The 24,384-nt window shown below is 35.6% G+C and overlaps 1 protein-coding gene across 1 annotated transcript in view; it reads left to right on the top strand.

The window, feature by feature from the left end:
• The window catches only part of LOC109071522 (ephrin-A3-like), a 46,646-nt gene that overhangs the window by 10,965 nt on the left and 11,297 nt on the right, over nucleotides 1-24,384 (top strand). The gene's annotated exons all lie outside the window — the stretch shown is intronic.

The raw sequence follows: 24,384 nt of genomic DNA, 5'->3' as shown, positions 1-24,384 counted from the left end.
GGGCCTTGTAGGTAAGTAATAATATTTTGTAACTGATACGGAACTTAATAGGTAGCCAGTGCAGAGACTGTAAAATTGGGGTAATATGATCATATATTCTTGACATGCTAAGGACTCTAGCCGCTGCACTTTTGACTGTCTGTAGCTTGTTTATTGAAGATGCAGGACAACCACCTAGCAGTGCATTACAATAGTCCAGTCTAGAGGTCATGAATGCATGAACTAGCTTTTCTGCATCAGAAACAGGAAAGATGTTTTGTAGCTTGGCAGTGTTTCTAAGATGGAAGAATGCTGTTTCTGTAACATGAGAAATATGATTAAAATATGACAAAAGTTTTTTGTCTAATATAACACCCAGATTTTTGACTGTAGAGGAAATAACAGTACATCTGTCTAGTTGCAAATTGTAATCCAAGAGATTCTGTGCACTGTTTTTTGGTCCAATATGTAATACCACTGTCTTATCCGAATTCAATAGGTATATCACGATATCATGTGTCTTCACGGGACCTTTACTGGTTGTGTGTGAAAGCACGCACATATTCCGGGTAATCACTGGCAGTGTGAAAGGGGCAAAATCTAGCGACCCGGGAACAATTGCCGGGACATATTACCCGTGTATTTTCCCGACTAGCAGTATGAAAGGGGCTTTAGAAACTCCAAAAGGACACATAAGGAGCCCATATAAACATATGAAAAAACTAAACCGACCACCTGCTGACTGCATATATCTACTACTGTAGACAAATCCATTCATTATCGTGAATGTGTGTGGAAACAACATGAATGTACGGAAATGTCTGTGCTGTGCATAAATACAATGTGCGATCAGTATGTCAAGAGCACTCATACACGCATTATTATAACGAACTCACACGTGCTTACTGTACGACTCCTGTACCCCACCGCAATCGCCTTAATCTTGATTGTCTTCATCCATCAAAACTTTACTAGCGAGACTGGTTATCCAGTCGAGAAACCGTAGTTTGCGTCTCATCTGGCTATACAGCGGTGAGATGTGTTGACAATCCGTTCAGCCTGTAATTCACACAGTGTGACGTGTGAGGGCTCGCGCTCTTCAGAGACAATCACTGACAGAGCTCTGCAATCTTTGATGTAATCAGCCTGGTTTCCTTTATATTAGTGCTGTTTTGGATGGATTGTTTGAATGCATTCACTTCCTGGATCATTGGACTCAAAAGTTTCCCGGGGTTTAGCGGCTTAAAATGATCTGATCACAAGCAGAGAAGTAAAATTGGGTTAAAAGATTAGACTAGAAATTGTGCTTCAGTAATTTTGTGTGAACTGTGTTAAATTATTTTAACACGTTAAGGATTGTAAAATTAATCGCATGAGTTTAACGGGTTAACGATGACAGCCCTAGTATCACATCCGCCATTAAAGCAAGTAACAGTGAGTAAAACAATGAGTATTTGTGATGTAAGTGAGATTAGCGACAACCATGCTGGCAATGCTAATGGGGTATAGAATATATCCCGATAAAGAATTAATTTGACAGAGCTTAAATTCTACTTGTTGAATGTTAACCATTTTTACTACTAAAATTAATGAAATAGAAGCTGCAACTAGCAAGCGATACAATGTAGGCTTTAAATCCCAATGCAAAAAAAACTAAAGCTCAGTGACTTTTACCTCAGTGGAAAATTTACCCATCATAAATGTAACTAGGAAATGCAGTTTTAAATGTCATAACTGCAGAACTCCATTTGGAGACACATTTACAACATAATGAACACATGAGGAACAAAATAACAATAATTTTCTATATTTTATAACAGGTGGTGAGAAACTGGCTAATGCATGCTGCCTTGAATGACAATGACATGAACTGTTTGCTGGGTAAATCTCACAAAACTGGTCAAGAAAATGCCATAGTCATATTTGAGGGTTATATTGAAAGCAATGCCCCTCCAAAAAAAAGCACATTTTTAATTAATAATTTATTAAAGTGCATCAGATTGTATTTTAATTTAATACACTGCAGTAATATTTTTTTTCATGAAAACAAAATCTGAATGGTCCTAAAAATGGCTTCTTTAAGCAATTTTTGGGGGTGAAATGATTGACAAGTTCTTACAGGTTTTCTAAGATTCACTGAAAAAAGCAGCTAAATGATTTTATCATCACTGAAACAAAAATGTTTTAATGAAATGGTGCAACATAGACAACATTAAATTGTGGCCAGAAATATTTATCAGTTCACTAGAATTTGATAGGAACTGCATGAAAAAAGTTTGTTTTGACCTCACATTGTTTGAAATATATGGATGAGTAGTTATGTATGAGCCCTTTGTGATTTATACAATATGATTTAATACAGTTCATGCAATCCAATAAAATTATTTAGAAAGCCAACAATTGATTCAAGGTGAGAAGACAGCAGGAAGAGCTTAGCAGAAATCCAGAGAAGCAGCTGGAAAGAATTGGTGGAGGGAGGAAATGGCACGGAATACAAGTCAGCATGGATGAAGAGAAAGAATGAAATGAGGTGAAAGACACGGGCGATACACGGGCTGGTGGGGAGAAAAAGGGAAACGCATGGAGGGCGAACCAATCATGTAAGAGAGAGGGAAAGGGTGTGTTGTCAAGGGAAGGAGGAAGAGAGCGAGGGGTGAAAAGCAGAGGGAGAAAAGGAGGAGGCTGTTGTTTTAAGATCAGTACGGATGAATGCGTTCCCTCTCTCTGGGGAGGAGGCCTGCTGCCTTTCTCTGTCTGTCATTCCACTCATCTGTGCAGAGCGAGAGAGGGGGACGGACGACTGAAGGCACGGTCCTTTGCTTTCAGAATTATTTTGGCGTGTGGTTTTCTGGGAATGCTGGAACGTTTTTCCCATTTCTGTTGGGAATATGCAGTTTACTACTTTGGCATGCAGTCGCTGGCTAATTGCAAGAATTCTACTATACAACGGCGAAAAAAACTATACGAAAGTTAAATGTGTGAAGTGTGAGATTAAAGTTGATAGCTCTGTAAAGAACTCATGCATAAAGGTTTTTATAATGAACTAAAGCTGGCAAAACAACAGCACTTTAATGTGTGCCCTTTTTGTATAGGGTTCGTACCTGAGCTTGATGAATGACTAAAGAAACGACTCATTCAGAAATTGGCAAGGTATTGGCATCAGAACTGTAAACACATTAACATACTGCCCACATTTACACATCAACACTTATTCAGTATTCAACCACTTGGCTGACCCCGATGAACAACAGTAAGAGCTATGCCAGTACATGGAGTTAAGCCAGTCATAACAGAATTCATTTACTTGTAGAACTAAAGAGTGAGCTGGAGAGACAGAATTATGATTAAATGGAATAGAATGTGAAAAATGGTCATGAAAAAGTCTAAAACTACACATTAAGGGAACCACAACATGTAGTACTTTTTTTTTTTAAGTAATATTTTTCAGTATTTAAATAAGACATTTGTAAGTCTTGTTTTAATCAGATCGTTCGATTTTATTGCATTTATTTGCAATTTTTGACTATTTAATCAAGATAAAATCTGATTGGTCCTAAGAATGTTTCATGGTTTTTAGAAGGTGAAATATAACCCTTAGAATAAAAAGGGGAACACATTAAAGGTGAACCAATCATATCTTCCATTGGGTAGAGTTTGGAAAATGGTATAGTGCTTTTTGTCACTCGACAGTGCCTGTCTTGGCTTTTCATTGTATGAAGAGAAAGCTGCATGAATATTCTCTCTAACATCATCTTTTGTGCTCTACGGAAGAAAGTCATGTGGGTTAGGATCGACAGAGATCTCATTTTGTGGTGAACTATTCCTTTAAAACCAAAATTGTTCTCTGTGTGATGAAGCAGGAGCGCAGAGGGCATGCTGTGTGTATGAGTGTTATTATCTGGTGTTGGTCATCATCAGCCGTCCACCAGGCTCATGGAGAATCACCCTTCAGTGTCTCACAGTCACCTTCACTCTCTCTCCCTCTATATCTTCTCTTTCACCCTCTGCCCTCTCACCCGCTCTTCCCATCTCATTACACCTTATACTCTTTTCCCATATTTCTCTTGTCTCTCTCTTTATTTCTGATGCTCTTTTTTCAACTTTACCTGCTGTCGTCTTGTTCAGTTGGGATCCAATTTTTTTTTTTTTTTTTTCACCTTGGCCTATAATCAGTTGAAAAAAATTAAATCACATAACTGTAAAAATTATATTTTACATACATTTTTATTTTGCCTTCATTACAATGAATATATATACACTTACATATATAATAAAATTATACACACACACACACACACACACACACACACACACACGGTATGGAGTGATTTAGCAGACTAAATTAAATATATAATGAAACTATAAAATATGGATTAAATGAAGCAAATGGAAATGTGGTAAATAAATGAAATAAAATAAAGCACACGGTATAAAGCAATTCAGTATTACAAAAAAAGAAAGAATACATAATGAAATGTTGCATTCAATAAATACAAGCCTAATAAAAAGTGTGTACAAATAAATAAATTGGGCATGAAATTTATTAATACAACATGAAAAGAGCCTGGAAATACAACATGTGTTTTGAAATGAGAAATGACATGAAATATTCGGTGTAAAACAATATATACCGTATATAAAAGCAAATTCTGAATAGATAGATAGATTGATAGATTGATAGATTTTAATTAATTTTGTTTGCATAAAAGTGTTTATTTTGAACCCTATGTTTAGCTTTATCCTGCTCTTTCTTGTTCTCTCTCTCTTTCTGTTTTCCTCCCCATGAGTTTGTCATTTTTCATCTGTCTCTCTCACCCTAATCTTTGTCCTCTCTCCTGTCTCTGATTCCATTCATCATCTCTGCTGTGGCCTCCCGGTGAAGGTTACTGGCACAGGATGGAAGGATGAAGAAAACAAGAGGGTGGAAAGATGACCGCACGGAGTGACAGAGAGGCCTGGGATCTCTCTTCTCTCTCCACCTCCTCCTCCTCTATCTTCATCCCTCCAGCTGCCCATGTATACCTCTCTGCATCCTTCTTTTTGCCATATCCCTGTCATTCTTTCTCTCTCTCTCTCTTGCTCTCTCTCTCTCTCTCTCTCTCTCTCTCTCTCTCGTCCTCTGGTGCATTATGATGCACCTGAAGGGAAGGGTGACAGCTGTCAAACACTGAGCCAGCAATGACCCATGAATTAGGTGCTGAGAGAGAGTGTGGGTGTCTTTTAAGTGTCACGTGTAAAGGAATAGTTTACCGAAAAAAAGTAGAAGATTGACTCACATGTTGTTCCAAACTATTCACTGCCTATACTGTATGTTGTTGTTCTTTCTGTGAATCACTATAGGATCCTTTTTTAAGAATAACAATGACAAGACACCGAAGTGAGAATTGTGCTTTAAAATATAAGTCTTTGTGTGAGGAATGGACCAAAAAGGTAACTAAATACCACTGTAATTGAGTCAATGAGTTGAATTCAAGAACTGGATCAGTGAGTGAGTCATTCTTTTGAGCCGGTTCTTTTCACTGAACCTGTTGACCTCGCTGGAATAATTCCTTCAACTAAAACTCTTCATCATGACTTCAAAGGGACATACAGGAATATAGTATTGTCATATTGGGTACATTTATGGTTCTTAGTTAGTGTTTCTAATAGTTTTATAGAAATGAACAACCATGATAGCTATGAATTGTTATTATATTGAAAAGACCTGCGTGAAGGTTGTTCAGATTATGTCATTTTTATTCTGCAGAGGAAAGTCTTTCAGTTTTGGAATAATTTGAGAGTGAGTAAACAATGGTTGCATTTTCATTTTAAGATGAACTATTGCTTTAAATATAATAATATAGAAATGTTCTAGTAATTTTCTTGCAGTCGATGGAGCTCAAATACAGATACCGGCACCCAGCACAAAGCAATTAAATAAAGCGCTGGTTTACATTACTCTCAATTTGTTTCAGAAAAGAGGGGCACTCACCTTAATAAATTATGTGATGCCTGCTTTTCTGTTGAGGTAATACTCAGTAATAAGGCTTGGAGTGCAAGAAAAAATTGTTGCATTAAAAAGCCATTCACAGTTGATGAAAAACAATAACAAACATACACCCTCTGTGACATGTATTTTTGGTACATTAGGGAATGGAAAGCATATTTCAGTTTTAAAGCACTATTCCACTGCTTTGAAGAAGAGGTACTGATCAGGCCTATCAACAAATCGCAAGTTTTTGTGACCATTCATATCATTCGCTTTGTATCTGGAATGTCAGTTTGGGACATGAATGGATATAAGCACTTGAAAATCGTTTCCAAAAACTGTAGCGACTTTGACTCAATGTTCTGTCCTCACAATCACTCGGTCATGAAGCTCTGTAAAAACCTGGCGTTAGTGTGTCTGCTGGCACAGATGCCGTCCGCTCGCCTGGGCAGCTGCTCCCATTCACTCAGCTCATCACAAACAACCCCAGACGTTAAACCATTGCTTTCCTCATCTAAATTAGCAAACAATCATTTCCAATCGTCTCTGCACACCTGGAAAATGCAAATTGCCATCACCTCCCTTCATGGATTCAGTCATTTTTTTAAATCCTCAGACTGACTTGGAAGTGAGAACCAGGTTTGAACAAGGTCGGCCAAGACAGTACAGTTCAGCATGGACTCCAGATCGCCACCATATCCATCCAAATCACGCTTTTTCTGATTATACCAAAGTGTTTTTGAATAATTTAACCTCAAATTGTCCTTTATAGGGGAGACCGGGGTAAGTTGCCCCCCCACCCACCTTTTTTCCAGGGAATGTTTCTCAGGACAGGTATATAACATAGCTTAAAGTTTTTGTTACAAAAATAAGATATTAAAATATAGAAGCCTGTTTTTGTCTCAGTGTTAAAAATAAATAGTTGCAATTTAAAAATGTTGCAATTGTCAGGTATAAATTAATGCTATATTATAATATAAAATATATTTATGGGGCCCTATTAAATTAAATCTATGAAATCCTTTTTATTTTTTCTAAAATTCAGCTTTATTTTTTTCCAAATTCCATTTTTTTCTTTTCAATTTTTTCTGGATTGCATTGCAATTTTTTCGTTTTCATTTTAATTTCTCTGTTTTAATGGTTAAATTAAAATTGTCTTAATCAAAAAGTCTGTCTAATTAATTGAAATCATGAAACTTGTATAATATTATACAGCAACTTATTAAAAGTTGAGATGTGAAAATTTTTTGGTTTTTTTTTTTTTATAATTTTTTTTTTTTTTTTTAAAATTTTGTTTTTTATTTTTTTTTTATATTTTTTATTTTTTATTTTTTTTGTTTTTTTTAAATACTAATAATCAAAAGCATCTCTAATTAATTGATTTTAGAAAAAAAATAAAATAAATGTATTATTTTATTTCTTTCTTTCCAGAAATTGTGTTGTGTATTAATTTTTTTCTGCTAAATAAATTCTGCTAAATAATTCTTCTGGTAATTATTCCTATAGAAATAATATTTTGATAAAAATTGTATTATTAGAAGTAGTACTATCATCACATTAAAGGGGTCATCAGATGTCATTTTTCATAAGTTGATATGATTCTTTAGGGTCTTAATGAAAAGTCTGTAGCATAGTTTGGTTAAAATTTCTCAATGGCAATGTAAAACAACACCGTTTTTACCCTGTCAAAAAAAACAGCTCTGTCTACAGCAAACTGTTTTATTGCATGTCGCTTTAAATGTACATGAGCTCTGCTCATCCCACCCCTCATTTCCGAGACGCTCTCTGAGAGACGGTAGACTTTAGCCGCATTCATCATGAAACTTGCTAACTAGCACGTTATTAGGAAAGGTGATTTGCAAAGCTTCATTAAAAAAACTTACACTCACTTCTTCTGGAGCCCTCATTTCCGTTGAAGCGGGATCATGGATTGATATTTTAGTTCAAAATAATTGTAAAAGTGTATGTTGCATCCAACTGGCCCCCTTTAAGTAATATTTCTGTAACAGTTTCTTTAAGTTAAACCAAACTTTTATTTTTGACAGGTTGCTGTGAAGACCTTAAGTTTCTGTTTGTATATGATATGATGATAGTGTTTACTCAAAAGAATCTGTAAAATGCTCATGTAAAGTGATTATGTTCATGTGTTCATGTACTTATATATTGAGGACAGCAGAGGCTGAAAACATTGCTAGTTGTCACTCGCAGTTCAGTATGTGTTTAGTAAATGAACCCAGTGCCTGTCTTAATGAATTATTCAGTTCTATATGATTAAGAAAAGCGTTGAAGTCTAACACAAAGACAGACCAGAACAAAGGGATTCATATTTAAATGGTATTTTTGCGGCTTAATATGTCACATACACTGGTCCAAATCACGTTTTGATTTAAGTGTACTGACCTACTTTTAATGTATCCATCCAAAATTCGGCAAATACCATGACATTCCAAGTTTTACAGTAAATTCTGTTTTTATGACTAGATTCCGCAATTCTGTCTGCGTTTTCCGTGTCACGGAAATCATAGGGCCCTGTATTTATTACTCAGAAGATACAAATGGTCTACTAAGGTGCACCTGAGGTTACTAACAGGCATGTTTGATATATATATAGAATATATATATCTATATATTATATCTATATATATATAATATATGTGAAACTAAGAACCGTTTGCAATTGATAGGCATTTAAAAATTAACACATACCACACAAGCCGAATATGTTAGAGTTATGAGAGAAGTTGAAAATATGGGCATTGTTATTATTTGCATTTTGAAGATAAAAATGGTCTTCATTTCCACCAATATTATAATTTAATTTTTTTTTTTTGGAAATTATGCAGTTTTCATTAAGCACACATTGACTTTTTGTAAAATGGAATAGTGTGGACAACAATGCCAATAACTTTTTCTATTGTACTTGGCTAACTATTCTATGATAAACTTATGTTTTGAAGATGCATTTAATTTAAAATCACTTAGTTCTGCATTTACAAGTATTTTGTTGTGATTTGTCAACATTGATGACAGATTAAAAAAGAAAAAAAAAAACATTTAAGCCATTATTTTTACATTCTATCTGGCTGGAAGTTGCTTTATTTATTTGCCAAAGTCAATTTTCGGTCATGTTTGGTGCATGTCAAGTGTGACTTTTGGACCATAAACAGTTTGAAACATGAAGTGTCATAAGGCTGATCTTGACCAATTATGTTTGTAAGCAAGAAAGCAGCGTGGCACTGGAGAGAGATTACATGCGAGTCAGCTCGCAGCAATTTAGTGTGGTACATTTCCACTGGGTTTCAGCGTTAATTGTTTCAATTTACAGGCTCAGAGCTCTCCTTCCTCCCTCACATGCATTAAAATGGATGGGTGTTATCTAACGTAAGACACGTAACCTCAAACAGGGGGTGACTCGGCATGCATCAGTGCCCAGACAGTCTCCTTTAGACTTCATACACCCTCCTGCATACAGGAGTAGATCTGGTTTCTTTGCCTCTCGCTCCTTCCATCTTCTTTCTTTCTCCCTCTCTGCAATACTAATCGCTCCATACACCAGCAATGAAGACCTCGCCATGCTGGTAGGATCTCTCTTGGTGAAGGTCATGGCCATTACATGGCACACACGTTCATTATTAACATTCTCCTACTCACCCTCGCTCTCTCGGTCTTCTTCGTTTTCTGTTCTCATCTTTCTGCTTCACTCTCTGCACAGTCTAGTCTCTTTTGTTGTCTCTGCTAAATTAAAACCCAGTCTCACTTTTCCTCTTTCTGCACATGTCTCCATGTCCAACAGACCATTGATGGTGCCGATGCGGCATTTATACGACAAGCAAAGTGGTCGTTGTAAAGCTGCCCCCTGACAGGAGAGATGCAGCTTTTATTTACAAGAAGTGTGTTCACCCTCAAAACCGGCTCTCTGACAGGCTTTTGGTTTATATTGAATCGTGGGTGAAAGTGCTGATGTCTGAGCGAATGAGTTCTTGGTTCTTAAAATGTTGAGTCCGATCGTTTCCACCTGTGTGACCAAGCTGCTTTGTGGAACAATTCTGAACATCAGTGTGTGCTAACCCTTTGACAGAAGCATTGCCTTTTCTTATGTGACACTTTGACTGGTTACAGTTCAATACTTCAATACGTTTATTGCGGAAAGATGCCTTAAATTGATACTATTTCAAAGAAATACAGTTCAGTGACATTTTACTTAAAGCCTTTATGTATAATGCATTATGAAGGTATTCATGATGTACATTGTGGTGCTGTACTGTTCATAAATTGTTGTAACCAAAGTTAAAAGGCATTATAATGTTTGTAGGTTTTTAATAATGCGTTATGCTTTCTAAAGGTATGGCAATGAATAGATAAGTATTCTAAATGTATTATAACAGTTATCATGAGAGTATACCATGCATTATATGGCATAATTAATACATTCAAACTTCTTTTAAAATGCAATTAATGTAAAGGCTTTAAGTAAAGTGTTACCAAACTTTCTATTCTGCAATAAAGTCATTTCCACACACACAAAAAAATATTATGTACCAGCATTGTTTCTTGTATAAATTAAAGTCAGCTTTGTCACCAGAAAAAAATTTAATTTTAAAGTATATTACAATTGAAAACAGTTATTTTGAATTGTAACAATATTACAGTTTTTACTGTATTTTTGTTCAAATAAATACAGCATTGAGACAACTATGAGACTTAAAAAAAATCTTGCTGATTCAAAACATTTTTACATGTATTATTATAATATTTTTTCATGATATACAGTATCATTACACTTTTTATTGTTCTATCTTCTTTCTTTTTCTTTTTTTTGTTTCCTCACATTCAAAGTATTCTTTAGAAAGCAATTTTGTAATATCTGGAACTAGTAATACATTTATATATTTTAACTTTTTCTGAAATTCCCTTTCCTGTTCTTGCAGCTCTGCTGTGTTTAAACAGTATTCATGTCTAATATGACCATTACTTTAAAAACTTTCCTTCTTTTTCTTCACCTATCCTTTCCTGTCCATGTTGTCCATATCTGGACACACACAGCTCTTCCTCATTTCCATTCATTCCTGGGCTTATCCCTGAATCCCTTCATCTTCCCCCTTCTGTCTTTTCCCAGCTGCTGTTTCCATGTGTTTCTGTATCTCTCTTTGTCACTTTCTCTCTCTCACCCTGTCCCTCCGCTGTGTCCCGTATTCCCCGGTGTAATGAGATGGCTGTGTTGGGCCAGGTCAGCGCCTCTCTATCTATCTCTCTCTTTGAGAAACAGAATAGCCAGAGTTAGGAAAGGGAGATTAGGCACATCAAACCATAGTAAGCCTCAGTGCACACTGGGCAGTCTCTGGGTATTTTTTAGATGACTCTTTCAAGACATTCTGCAGGTCCCACAGATTGAGTGTCAACTGCAGGCTCACACACGCACACAAAGTGAGAGAACGGGAAAGGTTAACCTGCATGCCAACTCACAGAAATATACAAACACTTAAGAAAAAAAAACAGCTTCCTGCGGCTGGAACGAACACCTATGTATATATCAGTGTAGCCAGAGACACACACAAAACATCTCTCACAGGAGTCTTTTTTTAACTTGGTCTCATTAGCTGTGTTCCAAATCCTAGTGAGCTACCTTGCTGTCTACTATCTACAGTACATAGTCAGCTGTCTTTTAGGGAAACATCCAACTAAAATTAAATCTCATAAGTAGTCTGAACTTTCTCTGATTTTTTGTTCTTGGAAAAATGGGATTTTATCATGTTAAAATGTTAAATGAAGCCAGTTACACTTCATTCTTATCAGCAGACAAAGGTATAGCATAATTATACTAAATATTCCATTGCGCAAATGATGGCTGTTCTATTTCTGCTGAGTTCTGTGTTTAGATTCCATAAGGGCCTGCTCATAAGTGACTGAATTGGAACGCTTTACATACGGCAGCAAGTCAGCACACATCACAAATAGCACTTCCTCCCATAAAGCACAATGGAGACTTGACTCACTATTTTTTACATTTGTTTGATAATAGTTAAATGCTGCTATATGGTAGCTGTAGCTAACAACATGATACTCTTATAAACATAAATGTGGAGTGAAAATGCATTTTTATCATAGTTTTGATATTACTTAATTCATTAATTTATTATTAGTAGGAGAAGTAGTATTTTACATTCACCTTTTTCATTCACAAATAATATTTTTCCATTAAACTTGCAGTGCATTTTGGGATTGTTTCATCTATCAAGAATGCACATGGACATAAGTCCATGTATATGTATATATGTATGTGTGTGTGTGTGTGAGTGTGTGTATTTGACAGTGGACCACAAAACCAGTCATAAGAGTCAAGTTTTCAAAATTGAGATTTATACATCCTCTGAAAGCTTTCCACTGATGTATGGTTTGTTAGGATAGGACAATATTTGGGATGAGTATTTTCAACTATTTGAAAAACTGGAATCTGAAAAAAAAAAAAATCAAAATATTGAGAAAATCACCTTTAAAGTTGTCCAAATGAAGTTCTTAGCAAAGCAGATTATCTTATCAAAAATTAAGTTTTGATAGTATTTACAGTAGGAATATTACTAAATATTTTCATGGAACATGATCTTTACTTAATATGCTAATGATTTCTGGCATAAAAGAAAAATCTATACTTTTGACCCATACAATGTATTGCTGTATGGGTCAAAATATAATTAAAATACACTATATATTAATTTAAACTATATATTTATTTAAATTATATTATATTTATTTCAATTATATGTAAATTCTATATTATAATATATATATATAGTTAAAAGGAAATATAGTACTTCAAAAAAAAACAAAAAAAACATGCTAACTGGTAATGTGCTCACGCTCAAAAACAAAAAAAAAAAACATGCTAATTAATCTCAAGAAAAGGCATCAGCCAGGTTGTTATTCTGAATGTTTCTTGTTGATAATTATGTGTAGGTTATGAAGTGGTGAGTAGATTATGGTCAGTCAAAACAGCAACAGGTATATTAGTGGAACCAATGTAAACTATAAAATATTGTAAAGCATGAAGAACATGGTTGTTGTTGTTGTTTTTTTCTTTGCATTCTATAAATATTTCTGCATTTTTTCATGCAGTACAGTAGAGACAAAGTGATAGTAACCAAATGATGAAAGGAATTGAACCCAAAAGCCATAATTGAACTATTTTGGATGTCAAAAGCAGTTGAGCACCACTGTCTTAGATGGTGCCATTTTAAATGCATTTTGAACAGCTTTTACATCGTAAGCACTATGATGTTGTCTAGGTAGGCAGCTCATTAGGTTTTTGAACAAGACTATTGTTTGACAGGTGGGACTGTAGGTAAGTAGAGTAATTAACACTGATTAGATGAGCTAACGATGCTTTCACACATTGTGTGTGTGCATGCATGTATGTGTGTGTGTTTGTGTAGCATATGTGAGGATCATCATTTGTTCTTTTGTGCAAAATTGAAAAGGGGGAAGAAACAGCTGTGCCAAGGAAAACAAAGAAACTCGCAGAAAGTGGATTTGTGCAACGCATCTAAAAATCTGTAATATTCTTCTTTTAATTTCTTAGTGTATTTATAGTTTGTACTGTGGCATTAAGTAATGAACACATCTAATGTACCTGTATTTCTTAAAGGGACAGTTCACCCAAAAATGAACATTGTCATCATGTACTCTCATGTGGTTCCAAACGTGTATGACTTGACTTCTTAGAACGCAAATATGTTTTCCCTTATCTGCTGCCTTTGACTTTCCACAAAAGAACAAAAGTCATACAGGTTTGGAACCACATGAGGGTGAGTAAATGATGACAGAATGCTTATTTTGAGTAAACTATTTCTGTAAAGTCAAGCAGATGATGTTAGACTTCACACAACACCCAAAGCAAGATCCCGACAGTGGAGCTGAGCAGACAGATGAAGGCTTTTTTATGAAGACACCAAGCCTAGCACAACACTAACTCAACAACCCACTAGCACCTTGATTTATGTCTTCCTGCCTGATACAGTGCTTCAGAAGTAGCCACACAAACACAAAGCACCCGGATTACATGTGTTTCTGTGTGGAGTGCCACCTCTGTGATTATAACCCTGTGGCTCGTGATTCTTCACTCAAACAGGCAGGAACTGCTCGTGTGCTTCTGGAGGGTCTCTAGCAAGGCTTATGCTACTGGAGTTACTCGCTGATTAGCCCTTGGGCAGAGACTGAACTCGAATTGCTTTGGGGTTTCTATTGGCTCCTGAACTAATAACCCATTTGCTGGATCCTAGGGTGTGTGTATATATAAATGCCTATACACACAGGTGCACATGTGCTTTCTCAAACTGTAATTGTCATCAAAATATATCCCAAACGCCCAGCGTGCACAGAGGCTGCTGTTTGATGTGAACGTATGCGCTCAGGGGGCGGCAGTCATTTGCCACGAGCAAACAAACATATTGCGCATTGCAGCAGCTGCTCGTATATAACGGCCCATGCGAGCGACGAGGTTTACTTTCAGTAGTCGCTGAATTTATGGGCCATTTAGGGTTTAGTAGCTTGATTCATTGCGAAATCCTAGCGCTAATGCTCCTGGCAAGTAACGCTCTGGCCCCTGAGGTTCCCCTTAGGGTGTGGGTGGATGACAGCACACCAGACAAGGATTCACTGTCGGATCCCACTCACACACATCGACACAGGAAAGCAGTATGTTACATTAATCATCGCAAATGTGATTCAAAGGGATCTCGGCAGTCTTGTGTCTGCTTTTGCTTCTTCAGTTTTGTTCTCGCAGAAATGAGGCTTGCATTTCAAATGCAAATTCTTGCAGAAGGGTTTTATTCTAAAATCTTGTCACTTTTTTGACTGTAGAGAGGAAGCTATATAGAATAATAGTGATTGTGAGAGTTTAAAATAAAAAGTAAAGTCACATTGTGTAAGATGTATACATATATAGGTAGAATTTAGAGAAAAGTTATAGCCTATCAAGTTGCAGCAAGAAAATTGCAGTTATGAGATATAAAGTCATAATTTTTAGATATGAAGGCAATTTAAAGAACCAGGCACAACTACTATTTAATTAAATTTAAAAGAAATAAAGTTGCAATTGTGAAGTAAAAATATTATGTATATACAGTACTGTTTTTAAGTAAGCATTAAATTACTACATTTTTACATATATATGTGTGTGTGTGTATATATATATATATCAAATAAATTCTATTTCTATTCATCAAAGAATCCCCCCCAAAAAATGTATGACTCTTTCCACAAAAATATTAAGCAGCACACGCATTTGTTTGCAAATGTTTCTTGCACATCAAATCAGCATATTAGAATAATTTCTAAAGAATCATGTGGCACTGAAGACTGGAGTAATGATGCTGAAAATTCAGCGTTGCCGTAACAGTAATAAATTACATTTTAAAAATATATTAAAACATAAAATATTTTATTTAAAATTGTAATAGTATTTCTGTTTTTACAATATATTTGATCAAAAAATGCAGCCTTGGTGAGCATAAGAGACTTGTCTCAAAAACATAAAAAAAAATCTTACTGACTTCAGACTTTTGAATGGTAGTGTATAAGTAATTAATTTTAATAATAAATAATTGCATATAGTCACATTGTGAGATATAGAGTTGAAACTGTGCGAATGTCTTAATTTTGAGAAATGAAATTGATTTTGTGAGATATACTGGTGCAATTATGAGAAATAAAGTTCATTTCTAAACTCTTAAATCTAAACTTAATCTTTTAAATCTAAAGCACACATGCTAACCGCATTTGTCTCTCCATGGTATTTTCTAACACACACTTAACTTTTGGCATGAAACCTAGTTATGCCACAGCTTCGTTAGCATACAGAGAGAGCAAATGAATCCTCAGGGATATGTAAAACAAAGCATCCCTGGATGGTGTCCCAATACGTCCAAAGAAATCTGCAATAATAGGACAGGATTCACATTTAACTCCAACATTGCAATCAAGCTACGAAGCTCTCACTTGATTTCACAAGGTCTTCAGAAGCTTCGCATCTCGAGCCGTCCTAGTTACAAACTAGCCAAAAACACCCCGCAATTTCAAAGTTGTAGGTGTCTAGCTTTCAAACCCTGGCTAATTTACAGCGCCATTACCAGTTTAGCTGGGAACTAAGAGGAACAGTTGCACCCTCTGACATTTCGTACTTCTCAAGAGCCATTAAGACAAATAGCCTCTCCCCTCTCCTCTCACTTGATGAAGGACACTGACCTTCTGATGGGGGCCTTATTTGATGTGAACCTGATAGCACCATCTTTCCAGCAGACAGATCCCACCTCTATTCCCAGAATGCCTTAGGGAGACAGTTTGATGTAATGGTGTAATGGGAGTTATATAAGTTAGCTGTACATTCTCTTCAGTGCTGAGAGAGAGGGAGGTGACGACAGACAGAGAGAGTGTCGGAGACGGTTGTAAATTTTTAATTTATTTGGTGCAGCGGCAGCCACTGTGTCCTGGCCTCATGCACTAACGCTCCGGCTATGTCTGACTCGCACCACAGCACCATCAGATCCGTGTGTGTGCCTGTACGCATGCGCCTTTGTTATTGTGTACAAAGTGTAAATAATTACACAAGCTTTCTGGTTGGCTGCTCTAGCTCTGGGGTGTTTGAACAGTTATTTTAAAAGGTTGGTTATTTTTATGATACAATCAAATATTCATGGGGTATAGAGGCCTTACAATGAAGCACCCATTCGAGGAAGAGCGGGTGTGTGTGTGTGTGTGTATGCGCATGAACAAAGACATTTAAGCACATTAGATATGTGCGAATTACTTTGCATTAGTTTAAATCATGTTAATCTGTAGTTTTTAAACACTCTCTAAAAGGTCAAGTGTGTAATTTCTGTGCCGCTAGCATCATTAAGCTGAATTTTTAAACAGGTTTTTGGGTTTTTCCCACTTATTGACTTAAAGATGTGCGGATATAGGAATTTTTTTTAGGGGGGAATAGTCAAATCACAACGTAGGGTAGATTAAAATCTTCTTCTCCAATGTGATCACAAAGGCCTAATACTTCATGAGGATATATCGCTCACTATGAAAGGAGTATAGGGTTGCAAAAAGGTGGAAAATTTCCAGTAAATTTCGGAAATATTTCAGAAATTTTGGAAACTTTCCAGGATTTTTTAGTATATTACAGGGATTTTTGGAAAGTTATCAGAAATTTACAGGAAATTTGCCACCCCTTTGCAACCCTAAATGAGTATGAAATTCGACAATTTATTTACTGTGGAATCTCACAAATATGAATCCAGATCACATCATCATCAGGAAAATATAAGACATTATGTTGTCTTTTGTAATTTTCCTAATTTCCCTGTTTAATTCATTCATTTATTTATTTATTTATATGGGAATTCTTTTTCTTTTTGAGTAAAATATGACTATATGTTTCATATGTTTCCTTTGTGATTTTGTATTTGTGTATGGTTTATTGATATGTTGATGTTTTTTTGGTTATTTTATAGTTTTTGTTTTTTTTTTTTTTATTTTTTTGTTTTTTGTGTCAATATTGGAATTTTAAATATGCTGACTATTTTGATGATTATAATGCTTATGTTGTTTTTGTATTCTTTAAATCTGTAAATACTACTAGCTATTTAATTTAATTTTAGCAAATTTCAAAATTAATATCTGATTTTCATACTTTACATTATAATGATAGATTTTTGTTTTTAGTGTTTTTTTTAAAAGAGATGCACAATATTAGATTTTTGCTTATATCAGATAGGCCGATATTTTTAAATAATTTTTGCCGATAGTTGATGCCAATACCGATAGTTATTTCCTTTTGTTTTAAAACAACAAGTCTCTCCTTTGCAGAAATTATAAACAAATTATTGTTGACTGTCTTACACACTTGGAACATTCAGTTCTGTACGTTCTAAAAATTAAATGCGGCAATCCAAAACTGTAAATCTAATCATCATTCAGGCAAAAGTTTGCTTCAAGAATGACCACACTGCTGACGTGGTCTTATTTCTAGCACACTCTGAGCACAGTTATGAGTTATTTGTTATATCGGCAAAATATTTTTCAAATCAGCTGATGCCGATGTTTACATTTTAAGCCTTTATCGGCTGACTCCAATAACATTCTGATATAACGTTCCAAAATAGTATAGAATTTTAGCATACAATGAGTCATATCAACAGTTATCAGCCATAGCATGAAAATAATATTTGAATATATATAATAGTGCATCCCTAGCAATCACATTGTTCAGGGTGCAGAGGTTAGCATCATCATAATGCCTTTTCTTTAACATCTGAATCAGGCAGTCTCTCTATCGCCTCGTCTCTCACTCTAGAAGAGGAGAGGAGAGTTAGAGCTAACACCTCCGTGTGTCAGACTTCCTGAAGAGAGTGGCGGCTCCCCATCGCATTGTTCACTTCAAAGACAGCGCTGCTCACTCTATGCTCTTTGAACAGACACAAGTGGGTCTACTGTAATTTGTCTGCCAAATAAAGCTCTTGGAGAGTGACGCGTGTATATGCGCTACTGTAAGAGCTCAGCTGGGGATGAGACGTCCCTCAAGCATGAATAATTTACAAACTTATAAATGTTTGATACAATTGATTAGCATGTAATTGTTCTCATAATGACATCTCTAGTCTACAAGAACTGGTATTATATTGATTTACGTGTGCATAAAATGTTTGTTACTTATTTATACAGTATGTGCTTATACAAGATTTCTTTTCCCATTCTTCATACAAATCCACCATCAAGTTAAAGAAGCTTTGTGTCCTTTTTCAAAATAAATACAAGATACAAAATTAGCTGGATATGAAGTGAAATGCATCCTATTGAAAGCACACAGATCTTTTTAGTCTCACTAAGAGAAAAAAAGAGAAGAGGTTAAGGGTGGAAGATGTGTATTTCCATGTCCTCTATGAAAAGCTCTGCATCCTTTTCTTTTAGAACAAAACGTGTCGAGATTAGAAACCCGGGCTATCGTCCACACAAACAAACATGAAAAGGTCACATACTCATACATTTTCAGTCTGTTGAGTGTGGGTGGTATTATCGGGAAAGTATACTTATTCACTTATTTAAGTGGCCAATATGAGCCTCAATTTCAGTTTTCTAAAGCCCTGACTTCTGAATAATGTGTGAATGCAGTCTAGATAGAGTGGCAACAGACATTCTTTAACCTGCTGAAGAGGAGCATTATTAACGCAGAATAAAAGAATGTCCATGATATTCCAATCATCTGACAATGTTCTGAGAAAAATCACTGAGTTCATTTGAAAAAAAAAGGGCCGTTCGCAATGACAGTGACTTTGTTGTGAGGTCACTGTATTATTGATTGTCCTCACAAATAGAATGTATTGCTGTAAATATTTGATTAATTTGTTTTTATTTTAGCAGATGTCAAGATGTTTTTTTTTTTCCATTTGAAAAACAAATGCTTCCAAAACTTAACAGACCGGAGGGCAAAACATGTTTATTTGCCATTTATACATGTGCAGCAGTGCATAATGATATTGTTTCATAAACCAAATGAATATGAATCAAACTCAAGTTGCTGTATATGCTTCAAGGCATCTTCTAGGCATCATTATACTGGTAAAGACAGAACATGAAAATTTCTAATACAGATAAACAAGTAGTGTTTTTTTAATAGCAATAATAATCATGAGGATGCTTACTGTTATTTATAACATTTATGATAATTTTTTTTTTTTTTTTTTTTTTTTACTAATACTCTTTATTTGTTTCCTATTATCACTATTATTTTTTATTATTTTTTGTGATCTAAATGGGAACAAATTTTATACATTAATTTAATAAATTATTATTATTATTATTTAATTTTTATTTTTTTGGCTTTATTTATCTATTAAGCTTGAAATGCAACAGAATTCTCACTTGAAAATAAAAGGCTATATAAATAAGTAATTTACCAAACAATATATTAAATAAACATTGTTTTCTCTTGAATGCACAGCTGATTAATGGCATTATTAGGCACTGTTCTTTAGCAACAGTTCCTATTGGTTTCCCATTGGTAGTCACAATTGTTGTTTTATATGAGTCAGTCTATTGGGTTGTTAGCAGTGACCGGATGAGCGAGAACTCAAAAACTGGATCAGCCAATTCATTGAGAAGATTAAATTTGAGTCGCCACTTCTTTCAAAAACTCACATGAACACTTGCAGGAGAGCCAAAAAAGATGCCAAGATTTCAATAGAACAACTTATATTTGTCTGTACCTCACACAAAGCTATCATAAAACTTCAGAACACTTGTACAAGTCCACTTTTATGTTACTTTCCCATCCATTTTGAAGCTTGAAAGCTTCAGCTCCCTGTAATTACATGAAAGAGCGACCAGCACAATTCTTTAAAATTGTTGCATCTTCTTCTTTTGTTGCATAGAAGAAAAAGAAGTGTTCCAAATAGGTTTGGAACAGCATGAAGGTGAGCAGATGACAGAATTTTCATTTTTGGGTGAACTATCCATATGTGTGTGATTGTGCAGTTCCTGTAATAAAAATAACCTCATGTGCATGTTTATTTCTGAAGAAGTACAATACATTACAGCATCATTGTGTCTCACATCAGTTTTCTTATGCTCTTCAGTGTACTTGTTCTATGGGTGAAGTGTTACGCAACTATATGTCTGCCCCATGACACCCACAGATGAGAGAGAGAGAGAGAGAGAGAGAGAGAGAGAGATGGAGCGCTCTCCAGGGATGTGCACATGTATTGAAGTGTGAAAACGGAGTAATGGTTTTCCCTCTTCATCTCTTTTCTCACTTCCCCATTCTGCTGTCTCATCATCATTCTCTTTTCAGTGGGAAGGAAAACCTTGTTAGTTAGAAGGCAAAGCGTGAGGGAGGGAGAGATAGAGAAAGGCAGTAGATGAGGAATAAAAGTGATAGATAGAAGCAACGTATCCAGCTAATAATCATCTGAGGATACAATAAACAGCCGTCAGCATAAAATGCTTCAGGGCCAAAGTCTTCACACTAACCGCTTTGCGTTAACAGCGCAAAAGGTTGTTGGTTCAATTCCCAGGGAACATACATATGACTCCACATGAATGCACTGTAAGTAGCTTTGGATAAAAAACATTTTTTTAAATGCGTAAATGTAAATCTGCATTAGCATCAATGGTTCAATGTATCAAACGTATCGTTCAGACCTTGCTCCTTACTGTTGATATTTATTACTCTGCTGTGTGTCTGTTAAATTACACTGTGCTTCACTTGCCTGACAAACAAGTACCACATACTATTACATGCTATACAACTACCAATTACAGTACATACAAGCTTCATACAGCTAAATGATTAGCACCTTGCCAACCCTTAAAACTGCATTCACCACATCTAACAGCCTTTTAACAGCTCTATAAAAGTTGATAACGCTCAGATATCCATCCCAAACTATTTCGTTTAGCCCACACCAGGCTCCACACATCATTATATGTTTTTATCACACAACTGCAGCTCTGTGCACAGTTTGCTTCTGAGCTTTAAACATTGCAAAAATGGTATCTGACGCAGTCTTGGCTGGCTATTACTGTGATGGATTCCCTGTAAAAGGTTAAAGCTATAACACAGAAAATTCACTCCCGGGGGCAATCCGCGAATGATTCACATGGGTGGATAGAGAGACAGCGTGAGAGAGAAAGTGAGATACAGAGAGAGAGAGAGGGAGATTCTTGAAGTACTGTATCTACCATACATAATCTAAAGAATCCAAAAAATGACTTAACATCTTCAGTGTTAATGGTTGAAACTTGAGAACCGCATCTTTCTGCTAAAACACTTTTGGTACAAATTTGCTTTTAACTGCACCTTAATGTGTTTCTAAGTGTCGGTGTTCACACTTACAGCGATCTGCAGCAACAAAGTGGCCATAAGTCATTCATTTTCAATGAGGGCTGGTGATTTGAGTGATAACAGCATTGTCAATTTGGTGTGGTTGAGCAGATCTGAGCTGTGTTTAACTATATGCAAATAAGTAGTGATGCAATGCGGTTACTACCAATGGTAGAAAAAAAAACCTGTTTTATGATAGTTTTATGGTGCTTTTTGTCATTTTTTAATGCTTCAGTTTTCATAGAGAATAATCGTGTTTTAAGAAAAATTACCAGTATACAGATTTTGCAGACATCTCATAGGCTTTTGTTTTTATGCTGTATTTTTAGATGGTTTAGATGTCACGATTCGGAGTGGTTTCAGCACAGCAGGAGGAAAAAAACATTATTCTTTAAATAAATTCAATTATAATTCAAATTAAATATTATTTAAATTAATTAATTAAAACTTGTGCCGTAAACTATAGCCAGCCTTTTACATTACTATAAAGTTACAATTGATAACAGAGCCCAAACTTAAATTCAGTTACTATTTATTTTTAACTATTATAATCAACACTCAAAAAAAAAAATTAATAAATAAATGTATGGAAGCATGTTTTCAAATTAACTTCTAAATTATAAGATTTCTATTTGATGTTAAAATATACAGAGTGGCTGTCATAACTTGTTTTATAAAAGATTTATTTAAACATAAATGAAAAAATTAAGACATCCCTAACAGGTAAAGTAAAATAGAATGAAGTAGTCTAGTATTTCGCAAAATGCTCTTCACTAGACTTCATTTCTCTAGCAAATAATGAGCAGTAGACAGTGATGACTTGCCTGAGGTAATGAAATGCTATGTGACATTTTGTTTACAAGCTGTTTTAATGACGTCTTTCCGCGGTTGAAACACTAATTGAGCGATTACGGTAAGATGTTAATTCATGTTTATTTTGCGTTAGAACTAGTTATAAGAGGAAGGGATGATCGCACTCACTCGTAACAGGCATTAGTATACAGCAATCTGTAGCACCATGTCAAAGAGAGCCAAAACGGAATTTATTGTCTGAATTTCCTGAAAAAAAAAAAAATGGAACGATTTGTTCGGTACACATGTATATCGAACCGAAAGATCCATACCGAAAATTGTCGGTATGATATACGTTGTACTATGACCTGGCAAATATCACTGATCACAAGAAATCACACTTATTTCTGTAACAGCTCTAGACTTGGCAAAATAACGAGTCAAGTGAATGACCCAACATTTTTGGCCGATCAGAAACACTCGCGGCCTTTTATGTGTTTGGGTTTGATGACATGACATTAGAGGGCAGAGAACTGGACAGAAGTGAAATTCAGTGGAAATTAGGAAAATAGTCTTAACTTAGGTCAAACCTAGCTCTTACTACCAGTCAAAAGTGCGGACATTCATTTTTTTTCATCTTTACCATAGCAATTTTTCACATTTTAGAATCATAATATAGTCATTGCAGCCATGAAATAACAAACGAAGGTTTGGAATTACGTAATGTTCAACAAATAAAGAGGTTTTTTCTCTAAATTTGAGTGTCTTTGTCTAGACATTCAATCAACTAACCCTATGAGATGCATCCTGGGACATTACTTTAGTATCTTTATTAAGCGATTTTCCTCATGGGAGCTATTGGCTGGTGCTCACACTGTGACATTTTAGTCTTTATTCCCCTTTTGGGGACATTTGGTCCCTGCAGTGTAGATAAAACCTGACCAACACACACACACACACACACCCATCTCAACATCATCATCTTCAGGAGTGTCAAGTACATCAGAGTCCCAATTCTGCACCTCTCTGTACCCATCTCATCCTTTGTTTTCCTGCACTCTCATTTCATCTTTCCTCACTCTTTCATCTTCTCCCTTTATCTTTCTCTTTTCCACTCCTTGCCTGCTCCCTCTCCCTAAATATAGCAGCTTTGAAGCATCCCTCCCCAAAACACACTGCATGACAAAAATCGTTCATTCCGTCTGCGTGTTTGAGAGCAAGAGAGAGAAAACCCTAATCAAGGATGTGATTGCCATCTGTTGTGTATTGATAAAAGGCTAAGAAAGACACTGATTAAAAAAGAGGGGAAAAAAGCTGTAGGAAAAAAGAAAGCAGATACGGTGAGTAAAAGAGGAGGAGCAGAGCTATAAAGAGGACACGTGAATAATGCGCATTTTAGAAAGCCAAAAAAACAGCTCGCATGTGTAGTAGTACAGAAAGTGTGTAAAAAAAGAGAGAAAGGAAGTGTGAAGAAAGACACAGAAACCGATGAGAAAGGGGTTAGCGGAAGAGGAATGGAGAAGGAGTGGGTGACATTTCTGATCCTCGTTTTGTAATTGAATAATAATCTCCTGCGGGACCTGGCCTAGAAGAGCGCGAGTGTGTGTATTAGCACGTTTTTTCTGTGTGAGCTTGTGAGAGACAAAGAGAGTCAAATGAGAAGGGCCGCCGTGAAATGAAACACTGCCCCCTGTTGTTTGATCAGTGCCTCGCACGCATTAAGCATGAAAAATGATCTGGTTTAATGTGCTGTGGCAAAGCATTGAAATATAACTGCTTTTCCGTT

The sequence above is a fragment of the Cyprinus carpio genome, unplaced genomic scaffold, assembly GCF_018340385.1.
Source record: "Cyprinus carpio isolate SPL01 unplaced genomic scaffold, ASM1834038v1 S000006749, whole genome shotgun sequence".
Lineage (NCBI taxonomy): Eukaryota > Metazoa > Chordata > Actinopteri > Cypriniformes > Cyprinidae > Cyprinus > Cyprinus carpio.
Note: the sequence above shows the minus strand (reverse complement) of the source record. Positions and strands in the feature narration are given on the sequence as shown.